This window comes from Equus asinus, chromosome 12 (genome assembly GCF_041296235.1).
Source record: "Equus asinus isolate D_3611 breed Donkey chromosome 12, EquAss-T2T_v2, whole genome shotgun sequence".
Classification (NCBI taxonomy): domain Eukaryota; kingdom Metazoa; phylum Chordata; class Mammalia; order Perissodactyla; family Equidae; genus Equus; species Equus asinus.
In genome coordinates, this window is record NC_091801.1 from 23,684,818 (window position 1) to 23,712,078 (window position 27,261).

A 27,261-nucleotide genomic window follows, 5' to 3' on the forward strand; every position below is an offset into this window, starting at 1 on the left:
ACATATAATTTCATATTTAACCCTAAGTAACAAGTCTAAATTTTCATGAAGTCCAATTTTTCAGTGAAACTCAATTTTAACTACCAACCTGCGTGCTACAAAAGAAACAAATAAGCATGTTTATACACAAATACCTCTTTTCCTCAACGAATTTACACTCTGGGTGGAGGGGCAAGGCATAAATAAGCAGTCTCATTTCCTACTTCACAGGGAAAATAGAAGCCCTCCAAAGGCTAAATATGCCCCCTAACATCTATACCCACCCACTGCTCCTGCCTTCCTGCCACCACAGAGCAGCTATGCTCTTCCCAGTTAAGGCCTGTCCCTCTACCTTTGGACTCTTCCCTTCTCCCCCTCTCAAGAATCTTATTCCATCAATTATCCTTTGCTCTCCCATACAGACCCACATAGCCCATCTCTCAATTGGGTCCTTCCCACTTGCTTTTACACACTTAAGTCTCTGCTATTTGATCAAAAAAAGAAAAAGTAGTTTGGAGGGGAGAAAAAAGCTCGTGAGCCTGTCTCTTGTTAACTGGCCAGGGGTTGCTACAGTCAGGTGTGATATTGTACAGTCCTTTGACCAGAGAAGGGACTTGGGGAAGCAAGTGGATGTAAAATTCTAGCCAATACTCCACTAGCCAAGCCACATGTCCTAGAGAAAGGGCATCTCTTATTAGTTTGCGCAGGCACCCTGTAGGCTAGCTAGGAGTGGCCCCATGAATATCAGTCACCCAGATAGCCATTTAGGCAAACCAGAAACCCAAGAGTCTTCCAGGACACCTTCTTCCTCCTACGGCTCCCCACATCCAAGCTGTCATCAAATCATACTGATTTTATCGGCTAAATCTTTCTCAGACTCATCCACCTCTGTCCATGTCCATGACCACCACACTAGATTGAATCACTATTCCCTCTCAGTGGACTAGGTAGTAGTCTTCCCCACCACCTCCAGCCCTTCTAATCCATGTGCACGTAACTGCTCCCCATTGTTCTTGGGGTACAGACCAAGCTCTCCCCAGTGCGGCCACTGAGTCTTCAGGCAGGAGGACCCCAACTCAAGCTTACCTTCCTCAGGTGAGTCAGTCTTTCTGCATCTAAGTAAAATGCCTGTTACCCACTCCATAGCATCACATTCTGCTCCTTTTTTAAAACAATTGTTACAGTTTCACTTTTACATGATCGTATGATCATCTGACTAATATCCACCTATCTCACTAGCCTCGGGCACCTAGTATAGTTTTGCTCACCTCCCCATCCCAGCACTCAGCATGGTGCCCAGCCCTCAAAGACGCATAATCACTTTTTGGATCAGTAAATAAACATGAAACAACTAATTCTATAGCCAATACCTTAGGGAGAGTGAAATAAAACATACAATCAAGTACATGAGTACTGCAGAAACTCGGACAAGGGAGAACTTTCACTATGAGTGGGTTTAATAAATAAAAAAAAGGGGGGGAGGGGAGACAAGCATCAGGAACAAAGGCCCTAAGGCTGGGCACAGTTCAGAGAACAGCATGAGTGGCGAGTGGAGTGGGGCCGTGCAGGCAAGGAAAGGGAGAACGGAACAGAAGGAAGGACAGAAGAGGAGGGCCTTGAAAGAGTAAGTGAAAATTTACACTGTAGATCCAGGAGCTGAGACATGCTTAAATCAAGACTAGTTTGGCAGAATGAAGTCAGATACAGGAAGGGGTAGGAGTCATGAGCTATTGCAGAGATGAGGCAGAACAACAAGAGACCTCGCTCAACAACTGGCCAAATGTAAGGAAGGAGAGCAGCTTGGGAGATCAAAATCTGAAGTTGTCCAACATGGCACCAGGACGGTGGGACAGCCTTTCTAGGAGGGGTGGAACAATACAATATTCAGTTCACACTATAAATTTTATGACACAGCTAAACAAAATGAGAGCTGAAGCAGTGGTTTCAGTTACTAAAGCATCATGAATTTATCTTTTTCCTTGGGGGAAATGGAGTAGAGACTGTAATTTGAATTGACAAGAGTTTTAACCAAATAGGATTTCAAGAACTTATCCTAAAACAGCTTCTAGGATTTAAGTAAAATGGAGGGCCGGGGGTTGGGGGGAGGTGGTAATGAAAGCACAAACAGCCTCCTGTTCTTGTTTTTTCTTCTTTTGCTTCCTACCCATAACCCTACCTTGACCAATGAGAGAGGAAGAGAAAGCAATGAAATTCTAGCACATTCTCCTCTAGTCCTTTCATTTCAGTATTATCACCAGTCAATTGGCCAAAGGCATTTTATAAAAGAATTAAGAGATATACACATTCACTGTGGAAGATAATTGCAGTGATGGCCCCAATTTGTTCACACCTCCCTTGAGTAGTCCCTCCCACACTGCCTGGCCATGGGGAAGGATACTGACAGGTTCACTATGAGACTCGAGTTAGAGGCATCTAAGAGGATAAGCTAATTCCTTGCCACTTTCACGTTTTGTTCACAACAAATGAAAAGCTTTCAAGGAGAAAGGACACACATAGGAGATTTTAAGTTTACAACTAAAACCACAGTTTCCACCTTCTCACAAGCTTGTGGCTGGGAAGTCTTATTATAAAAAGCTTCCTTTAGTTAGGGGACTAAACAGATTCCAGCTATTCCATAAAGTTAGAATGGACAGTCAAGTTGAAAAGGAAACCAAAGTAAGAGCTACAAGCGGCGAGGTATGATATGGATACAATAACCATGTTTATCTGTGTAGAAATCAGGAGGAATACCTAGTCTAAAAAAAAGTCTAATATTTGAATTAAAAAATCCTATATTTCCCGGATTATACACCCACCACATATGGAAAATTAGCATTAAAGCAGGTGAAAAAAGTAACTACCATTTAGTAAGTGCTCACTATGGCCCAAGCACTAAGCTCACTGAGTGCTTTACACACCACACCCCCCCCCACCCATATAATCCTCACACTACCTCTGAAGTATTATCCGCCCATACTTTGTAGGTGAGGAAAACAAAATCAAAGCAAGTAAAGTAATTTCCAAACCACAAAACTAGGGAGTGGAGGAGCTGCTTTTTCCTTTATTTTATCCTGTCTCCAAAACCCACATCACAGGGGGGAAAGCACAAGTCTTTGCTCCCATCGACTCCGTGCAGAGCCCTACACCAGCGGCTGAAGGATTTGCACAAGCAGAAAACAACCCTACGGGAGGGTAAACATCCTCTACAGAGAAGCCAAACAAGCCACCGTGGTGATGGGCGCCTCCTCTCCAAAGAGTGGGGGTGGGGGCAGCTTGTAAAATCCCAAGGAATGTTAAAAATATCTCATACGTTCCCAGGGAGCTGTTTTAAACAAAATACCTTTCAAAGGAGCAGAGTTTTTTTCTCACCCAAACCCACCTTTCCAAATAAAATCCACTCTTTAAAAATTGTAATTACCTATAAAAAGTTGTTCCAAGAATCACTATATTAAGAAACAGTCCCATTATATAGTGTAGACAGCTACACAAAAGAAAGAACTATGATACAATAATATAGTCCATACTGTAATGACTGTATATGTGGAGCAGCCACAATATCATCTTTGGGTGAAAAGCACTTGCCCCATCCTAACTAGCAAATCCCATCCATTCCCAACCACCCACCCAAATATAACTACACAGAGAAATAGAAGGAGGAAAAAATAACCCACTTCACCTTAAGGGACTTACACTTATTTGAGGAAATAAAAGGGACAGTTATCCCTTTTATTTTTTCTTTAGCTATTTGCAGATACTGAGAAGGTAAGACTTCCTCCAGGTTAATGAATCCATGCTGAAAAGCCTGGCTCTCTAGGCCCATCTTTTCCACCGTGACTACCGTTTCCCGAGCACTTTATCGAGTCCTCGGGGCTGGACACTCTCATGGACATCGTACACATGCTGTCTCACATACAGGGACTAAACCATGGTTGCTGCTTATACAGATGCATAACTGTGACTTTTTAAATTTTACCTACAGTCTGCCGACTTGGTGAACGGCAGCTATATATCTGGTCCTATCACAGAAGATATTCTGAATTACCTCAGGTTTATGTCTGCATGCATATGTGTGCTCACTTTCCATCAGATTATTTTCCAGCCCAAACATACATTATTCACAAGCCTCACTCAGCTCAAGATTCAAATGAACAGATTGTTCTAATCTGTGAAACCAGCCCACCATTTCTGGAAAGCACTGCCTTCTGAGGCAATGACAGACTTGCCAAAACTGCAACTCCGTCATCCTCATCACCATCATCCCCGTGGCTCTGCTTGGAGCGCATACGTCAGGCACTGGCCTCTCCTCAGAAACGGAGCCTGGAGAGTGTAAGTAGCTTTCCCAAGGTCACATGGTACAGCGAGGAGTCTAAATTAGAACCACGTTCTAACTCCAGAACCCACGCTCTTAACTGTTAGGTTATACTGCCTCCAATGGTTATCGACAGCAGACCTAGTGTCTGAAACTCTTGTATTCACAGACCATTTGATTGGTTTAAATGGGTACCTAGCCAGCACCAAAGCTGGCAATATTCTTAAGTTTATACAACTATTCAGTCACCTCATGTGGCATCAGCTCACCATGTTAGGTCAAACACAGTATTCTCCTAATTCTATGCTTCCGATTCCTTTGGGTTTAATGCTGTCTTCATCTAGTTTGGATTGAGATATACATGGACCCTTGGTTCTCGTCAGGTCACTATCCAGTCTCATACAGCATTAAGTGAAAAGGTCCATAACCTGTTAGATAGCACATATCTACTATGGAATGGCCAATAACTGTTATAATTACTGTAAGATGCTAAGCTTCTAGAAATGTCCTAGCTTCAATTTGTGAAGGTGAAAAACTGCTAGTATGGCTGGAAAGAGCCTAAAGCAAGCAATCACCAAGTATCAATTTAGTATTTAGTTTTATTCTTTTCAAATCTGGCTGTTCGATATCTAAATATTTCCACAGAAACAATCTCTAGCTATGAAACAACAACAAACAAGAAAAAAAAACAACACTTCATGTAACCCATGATGTGGCTGAGTCTAATGTGAGAGACGATCCTAGAAGTTAGTGGAGCACAGGAGTAAAGAGGAGATGAAAGCTAACCCAACCATAAGCTCCTTAAAGTCTTGCCCTATTTCTTTTTCTAGTTTTCTATGCCCTCCCTCTTCTGCCCTCCCCCCATCCAATAAGGGAGACGAGGCTCTTGGGAAGGAAACAGAGGAGCTGGGACATATTCCACAGCAAGGGAGGAGACACTGTGCTGGCTACAGCAGAACAGGCTATCCTGGGCTTTTTTCATAAAACAGGACCTATCACATAACCCTGGCTGACTCTAGGTGACTAGAAACAAAACAACTGAAATACCAATACTTGGCAATTTTCAAATCATCTCAGTTCTTCTTGACTTTTCTTCCATGAGTTTTGGGTTATATTAAAATATTTGCTTATATGACCTAAGATATATTTAGGAATCTATGGGATAAAACAGAGAAGCCCATTATGTTGTACGAAGGGCAATTCCTACACATCATCATAACCTAAATCCACACTGCCATGCTAAAACCATTCCTTGTTTAACTACACGACACACGAGGAAATCCAGAATACACTGACCAAGATATTACCAGCAAAATGTTCTACAGGTAGTTGCCACAATCATACTTTCCACCTTTTCTTTTAAAGATGTTAATAACTAATTGCTCTCAAGTTGCATAATGCTCACCATGACGCCAAGAAAGGCGTTATCTACCATCTTTATTTGAAACCGCCACAGTCATACTAATAGTCAGCAAGGCGCTCAAATCTTGACACCTCTCACTTTCATATTCTCTTTACCAAGAAACAAGGCAAGCCATAACAGTATTAATAATTGCTCATTTTAATGAGTGACTGCTATGTGCCAGGCACTGAAGAAGGCACTATTATTAACCCATGTCATAAGTGAGGAGATTGAGGGACAGAGGTTAATTCACTTGACAAGGTCCCGAAGTGTTGCAACTCAGCTTTAAACGCAGGCCATCTGACTCCAGAGCTCCTGGCTTTCACCTTTACACCATGCTACCTTTCTGACTCTCTCTATTTAAGGATTCTTTAAATTTCTATCATTTTATCTGAAATTTTTCCTTCTATGGCTGGTGGAGGAGGAATCTCTGAGTTCATTATAACAGGTCCACGTTCGGGTCTGGAGAAGCCTACTTACCCTGTACTCTTTCCATACTGGCCTCACACTATCTGATGCAAAATCCTCTCAAATTATCCTGGATACAAATAAACAAAGGGGACCCTTGCTTGCTTTGTATCACTGAGTAATCAGGTTTTAAACTCCTTATAAACAAGAACCATCCGTTTCACTGCTTTTGCACGTGGACAATGTACACATTAGCATGGTACTAAATTCAGAATCTACACTCAAATACTTGATTGTTTGTCACCAGGTTCTCAGTGGCTACAGTACATTTCTCGTTTTACTATGAGTTTTAATAGATTTTGGCATGACTCTTGTGAAACAGTCTTGGTGACACTGCTTTACGGCACCCAGTGTGTTGACAGCAGTCTGGCAGATTAACACTATTAAAGTTGCCCACTGTCTGCTTACATTAGGTCCAATGCTGAAATTCCTGATTCATGAGTCCATCTATGCTGTATTCTACGTGCAGTTCACCAAGTATGGAGCAAGGTGTGTAAGGGGTGGCACTGGGTGTGATTAAAGTGACACACAGCTGTGAAATCTTTTCTATAAAGATTAAAGGCTTAAGTTCCAATTTCAGGTGCATTCTGGTGATTTTCCTTTTTGTTCAGTAAACAAAATGAAAAACACAAGTGACTGCAAACTGAAGGTTTCTTGATTTTTTACTCATTACTATATGTTATCGATTCTAAGACATACTTTTCCCACATTTCAATATATCATTAAAAGGATCTATGTTACAACTGATATCATCTTAGATTTGAAGAAATACAATAATGTAGTTACATGTAATCTGGATTCTATGGTTTCCAAGTTTTATACTACCATCAATCCATTCATTCATAATTGATTTAGGGGACAACGTTAACAGCTCATCTCTGTTTTTCCTTTCCTTATCCTCCTCTGTTTGCCATAGAAGATATAATAAAGAATGTTTGAGAAAAATGAAAGGTAACATAACTTCAAGGAAACAAAAGCTTTGAAGCTATTTTATTATAAGTGCAAAGCTGTTACCCTCCTGTGAAGAAAATATAGCCTGAAAGTCTCTCCAGGCTGTATGCAGCCCAAATGTGTTTCTTCTATGAGAAAGACACACTTCCAAGGTGAAAGAGTTCCAGATGCTAAAGTCTTCCTACCAGCTTACATCAACTCACTCCAAGACACAATAAGCCTTTTAACTCAAGCTTGAAAGTCTCACGGGGTTTTCTCCTACCTCCCAAATATCAAAATCATGCTCACATATTTAAACAATTAGGTGAGATGTACAGAAGCTAGCACTAAATATGTCTGAAATTTGAGTGCTAAATGTGCAGTTAATATTAACCAAATTCAGATTTCATCTATAGAAATCTTTAAAAAGACGATTCTTGTTTTCTTTGACTTCAGAAAACTTAAGCAAAACGGGGGGTGTCTTTTAAATTCAACCTACTGTAGAACAAAATTTCTTTGGCACAGAAAAAAGAAGCCAGAACTGCTAAGTGATCCAGAAAAAAGAAAATCCTAAGAGGTAAAAGTTGAGAGTATTTGTTTCAGAAATAGAACTAGTTAAGAACACTTTTTTAAAAAGATGACCCTGTTCTTACAAAATACTGGAAAACTGTCAGAGTCCTTCCTTCCACATAAGGTACCAGAGAGCTTCGGGGGTGGGGGTGTTCCTGATTGTAAAAGTACCTTCCAGTGTGACGTTTACAAAATACTGTTTAAAAAAAGATTAAAATAAAAACGACCTGAAATCTAAATAACTAACACTTACTGAGTGCTAACATGCCACAAGCACTGGGTGAAGTAGTTAGATGCCTTGCTGCATTAATCCAAATAAGCCCGAGACATCGGACTGTTATCATCCCCGTTACAGCTCAGAGAAGTTAAAACACTAGCCAGTGGTCACAGAGCTGGGAAACCCTTGTCCAAAGTCACATGGCCAGTAAGTGGTTGGGCAGGGATTCAAACCAGATCTGTTTAACTCTGAAAGCAGAGCTTTTAACTAAGTGAAAATGCTAATCCCTGAAACTACTCATTTTTAAAACTGATGTATTTTTCCCTAGTCCTTTCCTGGGCTTATGACTTAATTTGCATAAAATTGAGACCATAGTTAATATATTATTTTGTCCTCTATTCTTTTAAGCTTTATATTTTTAAAAAACATGATTTGTAATGCCTGCAAAATATTCTAACATACAATATGAATATAGCACAAATTTAACCATTCTCAATTTTTCACTGTCAGAAAAAAGGCTGTGACCTCTTATTCATAATAGCTGATTAGATTTCAGATTTTTCCTTAGGACAGATGACTGATACAACTGGAATAACTATTTATAAAGATCCTGATACATATTATCTCCAACTTCTTCCCAAAATGTTTGCACTTATTGAACTTCAGACACCAGTGAATGGACAAGTCTCATCATATTCTGTCAGTACCAAGAATATTTTTTAAGGGGCTGGCCCGGTGGCACAGCAGTTAAGTTCACACATTCCACTTCAGCGGCCCAGGGTTAGCCAGTTCAGATCCCAGGGGCAGACCTTCGCACTGCTTGTTGAGCCATGCTGTGGCAGGCATCCCACATATACAGTAGAGGAAGGTGGGCACAGATCTTACCTCAGGGCCAGTCTTCCTCAGCAAAAAGAGGAGGATTGGTGGCAGATGTTAGCTCAGGACTAATCTTCCTCAAAAAAAAATTTTTTTTTTAAATCTTTGCTAATTTGATAAGGTAAAAAAAGTGTCTCATTTTAATTCTCATTTCTTTTATTATTCCATAATCTATAAGTTTTCATGTTTATTGGCAATTAAATTTTCTTTCTATACATTATCTACCTATATCCTTTCCTGCTTTTCTATTGGGTGGCAACTGTTTCTCGACTGTATTCTCTCACAGAACATGTAGATGTGTCTTTTTAAAAGACCCACATGCACACAGGAGAGTGGCTGAAGTATAAAACAGGAGACACGTCTTCCTAATATCAGAATACGCACATTTAAAAGAAAGTTGAACTGTAATAAACTGATAAACTCTGTAGAAACTGTATTTCTAAAGCCCTCATACATACTCCCAATCTGGTCACAACTATGCTGTTTTGATTCCAAAAGAGTAATGTTAATATTCTACAGAATTCTGTCAAACTATTCTGACTGTGACCGTGTTCTGAGGATATTTATAAAAATAAAGTAAAACTACATTTTCAAAGAGTTCCAAAATCATTTCTAAAAGATCCTGACTTTATTTTTTTTTAAGAGTTTAATGTTTTGCTATTTCTTGACTTGCAAGTTGCACAAATTCATCAGTGAAGTAGATTTATTTTGGAACCTTTCTAAAGTGATCTTTTTATCTTTTTACCCATCTTACCCTCCTCAGATGTGTTCTATTTTTGGATCTAATCTAAGTTCAAAATATCAGACCTTAGTTCTCCTGAAAAGAGTTTTCGAAACCATTCCCAGCGCCATGCCGGGCCCCTGAGAATGACCTGTTCCTGATCCCGTCTCCCCACGCTCTCCATGAGTCTCTCCCTCTCTTCTTCAACTTTCCCTGCCTGCTGGCTGGGCTCCTTCAACAGCCTCTGACTTTTTGCCTCTTCAACTGCAATTCATCACACGTTGCCAAACTAACCTTTCAACTCCATTTCTATCACGTAATGTAAGTCAGGATATCACTGTCTGAACTTCCAATTTCACCATAGCCCACCCTCTCTTGTTTTTCCAACTCCTGCCCCTTGCCTCCCAGCCAATTCTGATCCTGCCTGAGCCCAGGCTGATTGTCCCAGGAGGCTGAGAGGAGGCAGGGGCAAGTGTGTGGCAGTGGCTGAGTGCCTCTCCCCCAGCTCCCGCTCTCCTTGGGAGGGCACTGCAGAAGAAGGTCCCTGTCCTGGCCCCGCAGTTTGCTCTGGCCTGGCCATCTGTTTCCTACCAGGACCCTCAGCCCACAGTATCTCCATAATTTTGTTCATGTTATTTTTCAGTTTCTCCCACCTATCAAAAGAGAGTGTAAGTCATACTTCCTGATTTCTTTCTCTAATACCCAGCCCTGCACTGGCCGCTCCCAGCTGCAACATACTGAGAGCATCACCCTTTTCAGCACTGATGACATACTGTGCTGCCCTATTCCACAGTCACGTGTATTAACCTGCATCTCCCAGCTGTGGTAACATTTTTAGTATCTGCCACAGAACTTAGCAGCTATAGTTTTACACAAGCACAACATCACAAACATTAAAGTCATACCCAAAAGTTAGCAAGAATATTCTAAAGATCAGCACACTCTTAATTCTTGCCTATCTTTGAAAGGAGTTAATAAAATAACAGCTTTCACCAGGCACATCCACGTTTCCAAATACCAAAAAGATTTTATTATAAGTCTCACACACTGAATGCCATTTACTCCTTAGAGATGTAAATCTGAAAACATCATCGAATCTTTTCCTTGTCATTACAGGCCATGTCTTTGCATTCACAAAGTCCTTCCTGGGGCTGCCTTGGGTATGGCCCTTTCTGAAAAGCTCACTCTGACATGACTTTGGATAGGTCCAGTTTCCTGAAAACCTGCTGGACTACAGCGGGCTTGTAAGGCAGGCATCTGCCCCAATTCCAGTGTCACCAAACGGTTCCTTAGGTCATGCTTTCTTCAGCAAGTGATTCCCTCCCAAAAGGATTTCAGTTACAAGTTAATACTTTGCCGCCCAACACAATATTATAATATAGACATTACTGTGCTAACCCACAAAAGCAGTGGATTAAGCCACAGTACATCTTAAGTACCTTATCAAAACAATGCTACCATGGGAAAATACGTTCACCTCGAATGCCAGGAACATGGTAATGGGGTTTGAGAAGGCCAGAAAAACTTTCACCTCCTCTTCCCCACCCACATTCTGAACTAACTGGGAGACAGCCAAGTAGGAGTTGGACCCGTCACTGAGGAAGCCAGGGAGAGGAGCAGGCCTCAGGCACGGGGCAACCTTGCACTGCCCAAGACAGAGCCTCAACATTAACCTGGTCAGGCTCAGCGGCAGGCGAAGGCCCCGCTCCCGGAGGCTGCCCCACAAGCAGTAGCGCGTCCAACAGGGGCTGCGGCGCAGGAGCTCGGGTCCCTCTAAACTCACAGTCAGGGTGGGGAGGCAGTGACTGCCCAGGCACTGAAGGAGGACACAGAAGAGCAGGGAGGGAGGGACGGGAGGCTGCCCCAGACATTGGTCACTGCTCCACTCTCCTCCAGTGCAAACAACAATGACAGCAATGGCCCAGAAGGCCTGGGACTGCGTTCTAGTAGCCAAGCGGGTGTCAGGGAGGGTGCAATGTAATGGAAGGAGCAAGGAAGCCAGGACACAAGGATGTGGTGTCCAGCGGAGAGAAGGAGCCTGCAACAGACCAGCAACAGCCAGGACCCAGGGAGCCAGGAAGCGACGACACCAGTGCAGGCTTGAGAAGCGGAGCCGAGGTTCAAGAGACAGAGCTGGGCTTGGCGGTTCCGGCTTTTGTTACGCTTTGGCAGGAAGGAGGAGGTGCTAGGAAGACTTGGGTTTTAGGTTGCGAACGTTAAGGATAGAAGTGTGGGGGAGATACTGGAAATGAAAATACAGATTTAGGAGTTAACCACATGGAAACAGGAGCTGAGGCTGTGAGCCCGAACTAGACCCCAGACAAGGCCGAGATCACAACCCTGAGTCCAGGCTGCATTTAGTGATTAGGAAGAGGAATGAGCAACTGAGAGAGCATCGGAGGGAGGGCACAGGACCCTAACAGTGCCTGGTGCCAAGGTCCAGGGAGACGAGTGTCACGAGGATGGGGTGGTGATGAGGAATAAATCAGAAAGGGAGGGAGAAGGAGAGCTGAGAAAAGAGCTCCGCGTAAATGCTTCCTTTTACCTTCCACAGGAGCATCCTGTCTCTTACAGAGAATTATGCTACCAAGTCTTCAAAGACAGCACTAACCCCCTCACCAAATTACCTTTGAGACGACTCTCATTTTAAATTTATGACATGCCCTTGGAAGGAATATCGGCTTGAAATGAGTGGCCCGAAAACAGTTACTGCTGCATGTTAAATCTACTCGTTTGTCACACCACATAAACTAGAACTACACATAAAACAAGTTTTTAATTATTCTGTGGCAGAAATGAAAATAAAATTTAATAAATACAAAACATGCTATTCTCCATCCCTTTTAACACCACCTTTAAAGTGGACTATGCTTTCAAACTCTTAACCGTTTGTCCATTTTTACCTTTTACATTAATTGGCATGCCAAATAGCAGCTACATTTCACTCATTTACAATGTAAAAGAATAACATTACTTGCAAAATTCCAAGAAATATTGCAAAAATATGAATTACCATTTTTCTAAATTGTTCTGTATTTCCGGAGTATGCTTATCATATAACCAACATATTGGTCTAAACGTCTGGCTTTTTAAACTTTAGAGTACATGAGAAGCACCTAGATGAAAATTCAGATTCTAGATGGCCCACAGAGCAAACCTGGTGCAGAGTTGAGGAATCTACATTTTTAACAAGCACCCCAGCTGACTGTGTTAAGTCTAAGGCCCAATAAATATCTATTTTATTAGTTACTCTAATTTTACCAAATGAACTTTTTAAATAATTACATAAGATCCTTAAAGGCATCTAAACAGACCCATTTTACAGGTCCCTCAGAGACAACAGATGAAAAAGCTATCTGAGTTCAGCTCACCATTTTATTCTTCCTTAAAGACCAATGGATGCATTATATCTGCAAAACCCTCTTGAACCTACTGAATCCTGCTGAGATGGAAGGGAGAGGGATAAGAACGTTGCTGAAAAGCTGCAGATCAAGGGAGACGCCCCAGCTCGCCGGCTACTCCTTCCTCCCCCAGCAACAAGCAGCCACTATTCCCCTAGCTTCTCTTTCCCAGGAATGACGGACAAGCATTTTCTATGCTACTGTCTCACAACAGTGAGAAAAGGGGAAGCTGGAGTTCCTTTCAGAAAAAAGAATATTGGAAGAGTAAGAGATATATACAAAAAAATTTCATAAGGATACGAATTAGCGCTGTAATTCTCTGAATCAAAGACCCACTTTCTCAGCTCTAGTTTAGAGCTGGTAGGTGAAACAAATCAAATCATTCACGAAACTCAACAGCCAGCCCAAGCAGTCTTTCTTAGAGGAGGTGAGGGTAGTAAAGAGTCATTTTCAGGCTTGCCAAGTGAAGATATTATTATTAATGTTATTATTATCATGGCAGTGACCCATAGAGGATAATGCCGTTCATGTGCGCATCTCCCAAAGCCCTGAAAGCCTGAGCTGCAGAGGACGACAGCCCGTCCTCAATGTCAACCATTCTGCCAGCAAAAGCCTGGGTTTCTGTGCAGCAACTCAGACGGTACACTGCCTTTCGTCCACCACACCGAGACAGTCAACAACACTGCGACATATTTTCCAGCTGTAGCATGGTGGCACAGCCTGCCAGCCAGCAATTCAGTTACAGCAGTGTCAGCACCTGTGGGGAAGTTACCTGACTACGTTATTGTATCGAGTCCTGATGAAAGTATCTGACAGCACATAGGACAGAGTTGTCCTTATCCTGCTGGATCCTAAATGGAATGGCTCTCAGCAGCCCATATTAGCCATGAAGTTCTTCATAAACTTGAAGTTTGTTACAAACACCAGCCCAGATTTTTATTTTTGTTTTCTAATGAGAGGGAAAATGGAAAACTTAAAATGCTAATTCTGGTGATAAACCTAGCTCTAAATCAAAAGAAAAACTAAAATTCTTAGTGCCAAAAATAGCAAAACTGAAGTTTTAACTAGAAGCTCACTGTACTCAGGCTAGTTGACAGCTTATTCAATTGTAAAGGGAAAAACCATAAACATATACAAATTCTAGACACTACAGAATATTTCTATGAGGCAAAGTAGTACTAGGAGGTGGGATGTTATCATTTTTTTAAAGCCTCTGAAAAAGGATATGTCCACCCCATAACATGTAAGTCTACTGATTTATACTTCAGATTTTACACTACTTAAAGCACATCGAGCATGGCTGTGGAAGGGGGCCTGCAGCCTCGCCTCAGCAGCAGCAGTTTGCAAGTACTTCCTAGAGGCTGCATGTTCACCCAAGTTACTGTATCTACGCAGAACGAGTGCTATGACTGTGAGCTTAAGCACCATCTTGGGTTCTTTCCTGGGCAACTCAAGTCCTGTGTAGTGAGAAAAAGATGCTAAGTGAATAAAAACTAGAAAGAAACTTCGAGGAAAGCCAATTCTGTAGCAAGCTATTTTGATGTTGGCTATTCCTTGGATTGACAAACGAAAACAGCGCTGGAACACAGTAAGTCTTGTGTCTTTTAGGTTGAAAGTGTTTGCACTGGATAAGATACAACATATGAGGAAAAGAAGCCTCTTGGACTATAATCCATTAATAGACCCCTTTGAGCCTCTCAGTTTCTCCCCAGGAGCGAGCCCTTGAAAGCACAGGTGTGTAAGATCTTGATATATGCTCTTCCTACCCTTCTAAGGCCTAGGTCATTTTGATGAGACCATCCAAAGCAGTTTCTGCAGAGTTTAATGCTACAGGCTATTAAACGAGCCTGTCCTGATTTGAGTCCTGACTCCACCATTAATAGCTGTGATCTTGGGCAAATTTATTAAACAATTTCTAAAACTCCATTTCCTCACCTATAAAATATCAATTATTGCTCCTACTTCAGCATTTTGATTAATCTTACTTTGGTATTCAGTGAAAACAGTTCATGTAAATAACCAGTTTAGCAAAATGCAAATTCACATAAAGTCTATGCTCCATAAATGTTAGCTATTGAGATCAAGCCCTCAGTCACTGTTGTTTAAGAAATTTTTGATTTTGACACAATTTTTTAAACTTGGAGTAAAGATAGAACAGTACAAGAAAATCTCATATATCCATATTTATCAACTGTTTACACTGTGCCCCATTTTTTTCCCCTTAAAGTCACTTTTAAGTGAAAATAAAATATAATAAAATAAGATGAAAGTTGTCCACACTTCCTCTCTTCCATTTTCATGCCAATCTGGATGGAGGCGAAGTTCCAAAGAAGGTACCCCAGAGTCTCAACTTTCCAGAGGAAGGGCACCTTCTCATCTTCTAGTTGCTCCTCATATCCCAGATCCAAACCCACACCTACTCTCACTTTGATCCCATCTTGTCTCTTCCTCAAGCAGTAAATGGAATTTGGGAGGAAAGGACGAAATCCAACGTTCAGAGGTTTGAGGACCTACAGTTACAGATTTTCAGAACACTCTGTGCCTCTCTGATCTATACGGGAAAGTTCTAATATTCCAGAATTGATTGAATATGCCCCACCAGTGATCACCTAGGATAACAGCACCCACCATTTTTGGAAAATTGCAGGTCTGGAGAAAAGAAGGAATGACTGGTCCACCAGCAAGACAGCCATAATTCAGTTAGCAGACAAATATCTTTACAGCTAGAAATGAAGAAGTGCTCCCTGAAATTTGTCATTTTTAGTATCTGGGATATCTGAATGACTTCTGCATAAGCAACAAGCAGATTAGATAATTCACATCTACACCTGGACAAACGCACATACAGACATTCATTTTGATGTCTACGCCTGAGAAAAAGTGGAAATTGTGTAGCCAATCACCATTTCAGGCCACTCATCCTTTCCTAGTCATAATTTAGGATTATGGAAACACTTTTAATTAAAAATAAAATTAAGATACCTGGTTTGGCAAGTTCAATGATTAAGAGTGAGCTAATAATCATAACAACTACTCAAATATGATACCAAATGCTACACTGCATGCTTTAGGTGGAATATCTCACTCACTCTTCGCCACAACCCTGGGTAGTTGATGGTATTATTATTTCCATTTTTAGGATTCACTTGTTGATCTGTCTGATGTCACAACTCAAGTTCTCAGCCACCACAGAAGAAAACTTCCACAAGAACAACTGTTCTCATCTCGATGGAAGAGAAAGGGCATTAAGAGCGAAAGGTATGGAACCTGGTCATCTTAGGTGGAAGACATCCCAAGACATAAGGTCCCGCAAATACAGCAGGCGCAAACAAGGAGGTGCAGACAGAAATAACCAGGGCTGAGAGATATAGTAAGAGAGTGTGAAATAGGGTTGCAGGGTGTTGCCAGTATTTTTAATGGACCTTTACCTATTAAGACAGCAATGATGCAAGCCTGAGAGCTGCTCTAGGTGGTGAGGTAGCACAGGGGTTATGCAGGCAGATTCCGGAGACTGGCCAATCTGGAGTCAAATTCCTCCTCCACCACTTGCGAGAGTTGTATGGCCCTGGCAATTTCACCTCTCAGCCCAAGTCTCCTCATCTGCAAAACGGGGCTGATAAGTCTACTGCGTCCTGGAGTCGTTCTGAGGAGTGAATGAAACAACCCATCACAACACTTAGTTTAACACCTACCTGACTGGAAATGCTCAATAACTAACTGTCAGGCATTATGGCTATTACCATTATTTTTAACGTTGTGTTATTTCTGCACTATTTTAGTTGACTGCCCTAACATACACCTAACAGAGAAAATAAACCCTTTCTAAATCTAATCAAGACTTTAAACTCTCAAGATGAGTCTGCATAATTTTTCTGACAAGATCAATACACCTGCAACTGGCCAAAGCAAAATTTCAAGCACAAACAAGGTCAAATATACAAGACTATAAAATACTGCAATAGAGATGTTTAAAAAAAAGTTCACCTTGAGGATCTAGGCTTAACTGTTTCAATATTCTGTTAGCCCCATCCATAAATAAAGTAATTTCTGGACCCACTCACTTTAAAATACTCACCAACTGAGGCATATTTTTGATTGTACACCTAACTGTGCTCAAATTGATTTTATTATTCACTTAGTGCCATGGCAGGCGCTGCCTTGGAAACTAAAGGCATGTTCATAACTCTACAAGGGACTTCTCACTATTTGTCTGCCTAGTATCATGTTAAAGACGATAGTTTTTAGGTGTGTTGCAATAATACGTATATCTGCTAGTTATGTTTTAAATATCAACGGAACAGATTCTAAAATGTTTATGGTTTCTTTCAGAAGGATAAAAAGAAAACAAAGCGGACTCTTCAATTGGTTAAAGTAGTCCCCCCAACTTGTTGCAGAACTAGGGGAAAAATTAATCACCGAGGCACCATGTACCCTTTATTAGACATACTGCAAATACAGTGTAGAAACCTCTTCTAAGTGGTGGATACCAGGGAGAGTACGAGACACATCAAAACTAACACACGTGTCTGATTCCCTGCCTTTCCCTACACAAAGGCTTGGTGTGGCAACCCAGGTCCCATGTGCTCAGCAAGAGCGGCTCTTCGCCGCCCCTGCCCCCCATGTTGATGAGATACATGGTGGAAAACTCAAATCTGCTTCCTCACAGGCCACTGCTGAGGTGGGGGAGGGGGGCAAATAAACATCCTCTTTATTCTTCCACTAAAACCCACATCACAGGAACCTGCAAGCAGCTTTCCACTTAGTGTCTACACCTCTGAGCAGGCAATGATTTCCTAAACCGAAGAATATACTGTTGATAGGGCCAAACAAGAGAACATATTTTTAAAACTAGCAAGTTGAAGAAACAGTATTAGAAGCAAATTGCCAGAGTAGTTGGCACCACATGGGAACTCCTGAATTTTCAGTTTATCCACATAATCCCTCAAAACCACTAGAGGTGAGAGCAAGACTTTCAAATGAACCTCCGGCCAATGGAAGTCCCTGAATTAACCTGTAAAGCCACACATTCCTGCCTACCCTGAAGGAGACAGGAAGGACCCTGGTGGACTTGACCAAGACACAATGGCCACCAGAAAGGCCTATGAGGAACAACGTCAATAAAAGCACCTTTGAACAGACCCCTAACCAAAGACAACGAGGCCCCGGAAGAATATCTTTACGCACACCAAGATCAAAGCCTGACCTATAACAAAAATAAACGGATGATATCGTTACCTCTATAAACTGGCAAAAAACAAAAATACAAATACTTCTCCCCCAAAACTGTTTCAAGATAAATGTTCAGGGTTTTCATAATTGATCTCATATACTATTAAAGTGAGGAACTTAAAAGCTTTTCTGGATTTATCAGTTAGCATTCTCATTTGCTCCCAACCATGCTATATAAACCACTTTTTATAATAATTGAACAAGGTGATTTTTAAGATAATTTACATATTAAACTAGTTTACACACACTCCACTAAAAAACAGGTAAGTATTCTGACCAATGATGGTATTTTTCTCCACAACTATTTCAGTAATGTATTCATTTCTACCACACCCACGTATGACTGCACCCAGCTCCCAAAATACAGCTAACTCCCTCCACTGAGAGCACAGGGGACTCACCAGCTATCTGCTGGGAGCTGAAGGACCTTGTCTCAGTACATAACTAGCAACAGAAAGCAGCGTCGGGAATGTGGAGATCCAGAAGAACAAAACGTGGCAGAGTCTGCTTACTACGGCATTCTCTTCTCAGTCTAAAATGAACAAACTCATACAAAGTGCTACATATTAGGCAAGAAACAAAGGTTCCCTCCCTCTTCCATTTCATTGACCTCTACCACCAGCAGCAGCAAGCAATCCTTGGTGGGCTCACCATACACCAATATCTTTTGGGGGAAGCTAGCAGATTATTTTGGAAAGTTCTGGAATACCACTAGCAATGGAAAGAAGGCTGAAACAATGGTATCAGGGTCCCTTATCAGCTACTTCAGTCACATGCTACAAGAATTTATGAACCTCCTCCTCAAACCTGGTCCCTGTCAGATGCTCCTTGCCTCAGTGAATAGCATCACCAGCCAGCCAGGCAGGGAATACACTAGAAACCTACATTCCCTGACACCTTCCTCTCCCTGAGAACAAATCTATCCTCAAGTTCTATTCATTGAACTTCGTAAATATTTCTCAAATCTGTCCATTCTTCTCCATCCCCATGGCCACCAATCTAGTCCAGACCATGTTATCTCCCCATCCCCGGACCACAACAGCAGCAGGCAGGATGCTGTTCCCAACCTGTTCTCGCTCCTCTTCCTCATTCTCCCTCCTCGTCCTCACCCACCAATTCAATGTTCTTCAAAACACAAGTCTACTCATGTCAAGCACTGCTTAACACTCCTCAGTGGCTCTGCTGCTTTTTTAAAAAGCCCAAATTCCATATCCTGTAAGCCCTGCCTCTGCCTGCCTCTTGACTCTCATCTAGCTGCTCTCTGTAGACCTCAAATGCGCTGCCTCCCTCCAGGCTGGCTACTGCTGCCCCTTCTTCTACCATTATTTGGATGGCAGTGCTAAGGCCACTTCCTAAGAGGTGATGTGCCACACCACTGGTTGAATCTCCAAGCCATTCTCAGTCCTACTGGTACCCACCGCATAGCACCTACGACACTGCAAAAGCTCTGTTTATTTTTTTGTATGGGTCTACCCTGTCTTCTCATGGCACCACTGTATTCCTAACTCATACACAGCACAGCACCTTTCAGGTAGCAGGTACCCAATAAATACTTGAATCGATGAACAAGAAAACAGATGAAACAAGAAAGTGATCGCAGTCCAGAGTCACTTGCACTAGAGCCAAGCCTGACACCGACAGCAGTAGTGTGAGGCTAAAATAAAAAGGGCCACTAGGAAGGTGTCTGTGATTCCATATTGGCATGAGCAAACAAGCCCAAGGACCAAGCAGCCTTTTACTACAAGTCATGCTTCTTCATCACTATTCTACATTATTTCTACTTTTTAAAAGACACTTTTTAATTTTCAAAGTAAAAACAAAACAGAACGCTCCAAAAGTACTTCACTGGGAAAACAATCATGTTTGCAGTCACCTAACATTAGTTAAAAAGCACAGGAATCTAGTTATGGTAATGAATACATGCTTCCAAAATGAAAACAGTAATCAAATCTTGGAATAATTATCTCTGCATTTTTCTAGATGGATAATCATAGCTCCCCACTCCCCGCAAAAAAACCTCCAAACCATTACACAGTAGAGGCAAATAAATTATTGTTGGCTTAAGAACACCTTTAAGAGCTATGTGAGCATATGCTGTAGGATTCTTAAGCCAAAAGACACTTTTGAGTCAGAACATAAGAGGGAGAGCTAGACCCTTCCAGAGCCAGCTCAGTCCTCCAACAGAGACAAACCCAGTAACTCCCACACAGCCACACCGAGCTAGGCACCAAGGAGACAGTCATGACCAAGACAGCTCTGCGATAACCGGGTGACCAGCCAGAGGGAGCTCACTTAATTAATCTCTCTGGGCTTTAGTTTCTTAAGCTGTAAAATGAGAAAGTTAGACTAGCTCTCTAAGGTCCTCACGCTCTAAATATCCAAAGATTCAATAATGACTGTAAGATGAATTTCAACTTGACAATACCATTATGATTTCCTATTTCTACTTATTATTTTTATCACACAAGTGTGGTTTCACTTAAAAATTTTAATATATTGATAAAAGTAAAATATAAAAGGGCAGTAGTAATGTTTTTAATTACCTTCCCCGCTCTTAACTACCGTCATAATCAGTTATGGACTTCTGCCATAATTGCAACCCAACCTGTGAATATCCAAATTAAAATAAATCATTACATGTTCATATTTTTTGTAGAAAAATTAAGTGATTGGTTACTTTCAATCCCGCTTATATTTTAACATCATCTACCACCTTTGAATGTCAAAGCTTTGTTTTAGAACTAAGACAAAATAATAGTTTTCTAGAGAAAAAGGAAAATTTTCTCTATCAAACCAATAAAGCTATAATGGTTTCACAAACCTAAGATATAAAAATACTAAATTCTGAATTTCTATGGCATAAAAAAATAGCTTTTTTAAAAAAGTACATAAATGTGTCCAAGTGAATGATGAAGACAAAGAGTCACCCAGGGCCAACATGTTCCGGACATCATCGCAACATCACCCAAAATGTTCCTCCTCCACATCTTTTTAGTGGATTTAGCCACGTGACCTAAATCTACTTAAGCGTTTGTTTGTTTACATCTAGAAACCATTTGAATACTGGAAGTGAATCACTTTATTACAAAGCTGAAGTTTTAAGGGCCATTTTTTGTAGTCACACACTTCGCCCAGCCCTGACTAAGCATTTTTGTTCTTGCAATGCCTTATTTATAGGAGATGTTTATAAGCTAGCCATGGTGTCTACTATCAAACCTGAAAGGCCATACATGGATAATAAAAGAAGAAAGACAACCATCACCTCCAAAGTTAATCTTAGAAGTTAAATGTGAGTATTTAGTTACGAAAAGAACTCTCTCTCCTACTAGCTGGTAAACTGAGGGAAAGCACTGCCTCTTATTGGTCATTTTACACACTGAGCGCTTGCCAAAGACTGCTGAATCAAAAGTAACTAAAGGCATGGTAACTGTATGGAAAGCAAACTTTCTCAAGCACAGGGAATAAAGTGCAGTAAGCCCAGGTTTGAAATTACTCGAAACCTGGCACTTGCGTTGTTCATGTGGGTTACACAGCATGTACAGAGAAACACTCAGATTGTATTCTCACATAAATGAAAATATTCTTTTTTTTACCTAATGGCTTAAAAACTATGCTATACATATTACATTATTGACTGCATCTGTATGAAAAAAAGTTGTCACATTTCTTTGCTACAGTACTATAAAGGTCCTCTTCATGGTATTCATTTTAATGCAATAAAAGTTAAGACTCTCATGAAAAAAGTTTTGGAAATGGTCCGATAAGTCAAACTGATTAAAAACTAGACTGAGTACAGGTGAACCTATGAAAGCACCATTTTAAAACTAAGTTACTAGAGGCGTTATTTTAAACTTGACTTCTATATTTTCAACTTGAGAAAAAAGTGTAATTTTTCCTCAAAAGAGGAAAATAATGTTTGAGTTTTTAACCATCACTGTCACCTGTACATCCTGTATCATTTCTCTATCCTGACTTCCACATTAAGAGATAGAAAAGGAAGTAACTTTTAAAATTAATTTAAAAATAAATCCACTGATTAAACCAATTTAACTAGAGTTTGGAATTCACATGCCAGTCTTTTTCATTATTAATCATTTCCTATCTAGAAACTCATTTGAATCTTGGAAAACTCAGAATAGAATTCATCAAGCTTCAATTTACTGGCTTGCACAGAGGCAGAAAAAAATAGAAAATATCAAGAGAATATAAATAATAAAACTCATAGGGCTAGAAACAATTCTTGAGTGCCACGGTGAGGAAATTCACCTGTTACAAGCTTCACAAAAATCCATTATGTCCCTTTATCGGGTTACCAAAAAGGGGGGAATGCTATTTTTCCACTGTTACCCAAAATAAGAAAATTTAGTGCCTAAAATTTGCTGCAAGCCCCTTTCTACTTCCAAATGCTGTTTACTTTGTAACTTTTTCTACAGCACAGATTTTTCAGGAAAAATAAACTTTTCCCGAGTAAATCTGGAAGACATAAAATGTCTCCTACTTATTATCACCTAGAAAGGCAAACCGAGTCCTGCTCGGTGCCCCAAGCATCTAGCTTTCAGCCTCTTTATTATCATTGTCAATGAATGGGCCCCAGTCAAATGAAAGCTGCCATTTTAGGGTAAAGACTGGAGGGCTTCTGTTGTGCAACAGCAAGACAAAAACACTCTGCGACAGATGTACTCCGGGGGCTGGGAGACGGATTCAACTTCATAAAATCACTGCTCAAGTTATTTCTGAAATAAGAATTGCTACTACTTACACATTACTACAATCTAAATGGAATTATAACTGTGATAAATCAGGTTCCCATGCTGCTAAGGTCATCGTCACTAAGATTTTTTTGTCATCGTTAGAAAAGATGTGTAAGGAAATAAAGGGAAGTTTCTTTTCTCTGATTATTACGTATAGTGAGTACTCCCCCCTACCCTTATGGGGAGAGAATTCGGGGGAAATACACTCAACCTCTTCGAAAGGTATTGCCCACGGCAAAGACGGCTTAAATTAGTATTTTTAGAAAATAAAAAGCAAGGCCTTCACAGAATCCCTTAAAAACAAATTAAAATGTTTAATATATCCCAGAAACCAAGCCCAGAGGATGGACACATTTCAAGATAAGTTATTTAAATCGATTGCTGGATAATGTACAATGGGAAACTAAAAAGTATACTTAGCAAGTGGAGAGCTGGATAGTGTATCTAATTCTAGCAATTCAAAAGGAAACTCTCCATGTGGGTTGCTACTTTTCTTTTGTCCATTGTCTGTTCAGAAGAGGGGGGAAAAAAACTAGTTTAAAATCGAGGCGTGAACAGTCTCTAAAAGTGACCTCCGGGAAAACCGTCCGACCCACTGCAGGAGCACTCCCCGCGCCGCCCGCTCTACGGGGGCGCTCACAAAGCGGGCGGCCGGCCGCGAGTTTGGGGTGCGCTCCCACGGCGCGGGGCTCCTCGAGGCAGAGCCATCCGGAGAAAGGCGGCTCGGTAATGATGGCTGCTCGGGGCCGGCGGCTCCTTCCCCGGAGCCTCCCGACACCCCCCCCCCCACCCCGCCCGCCTGTGATCCGCCGGCCCCCCTTCCCGGGGCCGCGCTCGCCCCGCGCGGACGCAGCCGCCCCGCACCGCAGCCCACAGGGTGCCCGCGCCCCCGCACCCCGACGAGCCCAGCCCCGGTGCGAACCAAACAAACAAGGCGTCCCCCGCCGCCCTCCTTCCTCTCCCCGCTGACCGCTTGGCCTCCAGCCACCTCGGCCGTTCACGCTCCGAACCGCGGAGCTCTGCGGGGGCAGAGCGCACCCGGGCCACCTCGGGGGCCACCTGGTGACTCTCCCCCCGCGGCGCTGACCCCCGGCGGCCTCGGGGGCGGGGAAGCCGAGTTGCCTCCGGGGGGTTAAAGTCGTTATTATGCAGCCGCCGCCGCCGTTGGCCGGCCAGCTCGGCAAGGTGGGGTCCCCTCCTCGCCGCGCCTCCCCGCGCTCTCCCCGGCCCCGCTCCCTTTCTTCTCGTCCTCGCGCACTTGGGAGCCGCCGGGGAGCCCCGGGAGCCCCCGGCGCCGGGCTCGCAACTCCGCGCCCGCCGCCGGCACGGGCTAGGCTCGGGACGCCCCCCGCGCCCCGTGTTCGCGCCGCCCCCGCCCCACGCGGCGCCCCGCTCACTTTCCCCGCCGCCGACCCACCTCGCTCGGTGGCCGTCCCCGCGCGGGCCGGCGCCGCCGCGCCAGGAGGGACGCACTTTGTTCGCGCCGGTGCGGCCGCCGCTCCCGGCGAGCGCGGCGTGGTCGGTCCGGAGCGGGGGGCGGGGGCGGGAGGCGGGGGTCGCCGCCGTCCCCGAGCCGCCGCCGCCGCCGCCGCCGCTCAGCCGCCCCGCGCCCGCGCGCCCATCGCCCACTCGCTCTTGAGTTGGAGCCCAACTTTTCCTCCTTCCTTTTTCTTTCGAATGGAGCCGGCAACTCGTGCTCGGCGCCGGCGGGAGGAAACGCGCTCGCGCTCCCCTGCGCGCAGACACGCTCCCTCCTGTCCCCCGTCCCCCCCCCACGCCGGCAGCACAACAAAAAGCCATTTACATGCGAGGAAGTGACCCTCGGCCGGACCGCGCGCCCCCGCCGCCGCCGGCCCCGCGGACGCAGGCAAAAGTTGGGGCGCCGGGCGGCGCTCGGGGCGCGGGTTCGGGCCCCGCGGGCGGCGACGCCGGCGACACGGCACGGGCGGCGCTGCGCTCCTGCGCCGGCCGGGGCCCCCGCCCGCCTTCGCCCCGCGCCCCGCGCCCCGCACACGCCCAACTCCTCGCTCCCAACTCCTCGCGCGGCCCCGGCCCCGGCCCGGAGCGATTTCCTGCCGCCGCCGCCCCTCCCGGAGGCGCCCGGCGAACTCTCGCGCTCACCGGGTCGGTCGGTCGGGCTCCTCCGCTGCCCTGTGCCGAGGGGAAAACAAAACGCAGAGCGGGCTCCGGAGTTGGCTCGGCGGCCGCGGCCAGGGGGCTGAATCCACGGGCGCGGAGTTGGCCGGGGGCGAACGGGGCTCTGGCGAGTTTCAGGGTCTCCAGGTCCCCGGGCCGCCTCCTCAGCGGCGCTCCTTTGTGTAATTTCACTCGATTCAAGTTTAATCCGATAGTTCCCGAGCACGAGCGCGTCCGCACTACCACGGCTCAACCCCCGCGCCGCCGCCGCCGCCACCGCTGCCGCCGCCGCCGCCGCCGCCGCCGCGGCCCCAGCACGCCAGCGCTTGCGCGCGCCCGGCACGCCGCGCGCGCCCGAGGCCGCGGGGCCGCGCGCGCCCGCCGCCGGCTCCCTGCTCGCCGCGCCCGCGCCCGCGCGCCGCCACCTGACGTCAGGCGCGCCTGGCATAATTTATGCAAGAATTCGGCCGGGGTGGCGGAGGCCGAGGGAGAGGCCGAGAGAAAGGGGGCGGCGCGGGGCTGCGGGGCCGCGGGCCGCGGGCCGCGGAGGGCGGGCCGGGCGCCACTTCCCGTCCCCGGGCGGGCGCCGGCTCTGCGGGCGGTACTCGCCGCCGGCCGGTGCGCGGCCGCCGCGCCGCCTCTGTGGCAGGGCGGATCGGAGCGCTCGGCCGCCGCGGCAGCGCCCGGGGCGCGGGCTGGAGAGGGTGCCACGTTTCCCCGCGCAGCGCCCTCCCGGAGTCAGGGTGCGCCGCCCCGGGGCAGGAAGCGGCGGCTGGGAGCCGGCAGCGGTCCCCTCGGCCGCGGCGAGGGCTTCCAACGCGACGCGGACGGCAGCGGCTCGAAGGGCTGGATGTCTGTTCTGTAATTATCCTTCAACTTGGAATGATTTTCCCACATGAAATTATTTCGAATGGACACGTTCCATTTCAAATAGATTTCTCCTGCCTGCCCACACTGCTTTTCCTACCTCCGCGTTGACAGGACAGCCGGATCCACTACTAAATCAAAAAGTTTGACTAGATGGCGTTGATCGTGTTGAATTTGTTCCCGTGCCAAAAAAGGGAGAGAGCGCAATGGTTATGAAACAAAGAAATAGATTGTGTGCCCATTATTAAACGTGTCAGGACTAGAATGTTTTAATCATTCTTTGGCCAAAATGGCACTTTTATATATCCTAGCCTTAAATATCCCAGCCTCTTATTCTATTTCTCTTCCCGGTACAAATAGGAATATTAAACATGGAGAGATTGGTTTTTTACTAATTTTCCTTTTAGGAGATAAATCTACAAATATTTATCAAGCACCTTCTATGTGCAAAATATTGAGCAATTGTAATTCCTTTAAACCATCAATAATTGTACACTTTAAGATGATTTCATTAAGTTAAAGATTACATTTATTTTTAAATCGAGGAAGGAAATTATATGAACCAAGGATAGTCCTATAATAGATACAGAGTAAAGCTACTTGCTATTACTGGACTCCAAAATAAACTGAGAGAATTGCAAAACTATGCAAATTGTATTTTCTCCACACTCGCCTCCTGTAGTGCTAAGACTATAATCACAATATTTATATTTGAACAAAAGATTAATCAGAAATATTTTATTTAACTTCTACAACTATTCAATAACTGTTTATTATCCTAGACTTAATCACTAAAACATTTCCTAATATCAGTAATAATTTTCTAAATATTTGTTATGTTATATTGTCGTCTATTGAAATGCACTGGTTTTGACTTTCTTTCCTCATATATTTGAATGGTGTTTTAAAAGAGATAAATGTTTCATTCAAGGTATTTACAGATAAACAGCAGAAAGAAGATTGACACTACAGAAAATTCTGACATGAAAAAATTGGAAAACACTAAAATCAACTTTTACCTTTTTTTGTAGTCCCCTATCATGAACCAAGAATCAGAACTCTGACGTTAGGTTTACATTTCCATTAAGTTTATATCTCTCAATGAAAGCATACCGGGGAGGGGGGGTGTATGAGAGAGAGAGAAAGATAGATATTCAAGACAGGACACGATGTCTACAAAGAAATCACTAGCACCTGACTATATTAGAGGAGGTAAAAGTGGCATAAAAGGAATTATTTCTTATCTTTTGCAGTATAGCCCAGCTCATTGTCAGATGTGCATATATTTCAAGGCAATTTATGATCTAAAACAATGACATCTACATATAGTGAAAGTATACTAGTTAACCTTTAATCAACAAATAGTATTAAGTGACTATGAGGAGGTCCCCCTGTGCCCTTGTAT

General features: G+C 43.8%; 1 protein-coding gene across 8 annotated transcripts in view; it reads right to left on the reverse strand.

Moving 5' to 3' along the window:
* The window catches only part of CHD7 (chromodomain helicase DNA binding protein 7), a 182,577-nt gene extending 157,254 nt beyond the window's left edge, over positions 1-25,323 (reverse strand). For 4 of the 8 annotated variants that reach the window (XM_070481215.1, XM_070481213.1, XM_070481214.1 and 1 more), the window contains exon 1: positions 24,975-25,323. The gene's annotated coding sequence lies outside the window, so the exon portion shown is untranslated. Of the gene's footprint in view, positions 1-16,301; positions 16,517-24,270; positions 24,410-24,657; positions 24,757-24,974 lie in introns of those variants that run through there. The other 4 variants (XM_070481208.1, XM_070481216.1, XM_070481212.1 and 1 more) reach the window with 4 other exon arrangements.
* Between the last annotated feature and the right edge of the window lie 1,938 nt (positions 25,324-27,261).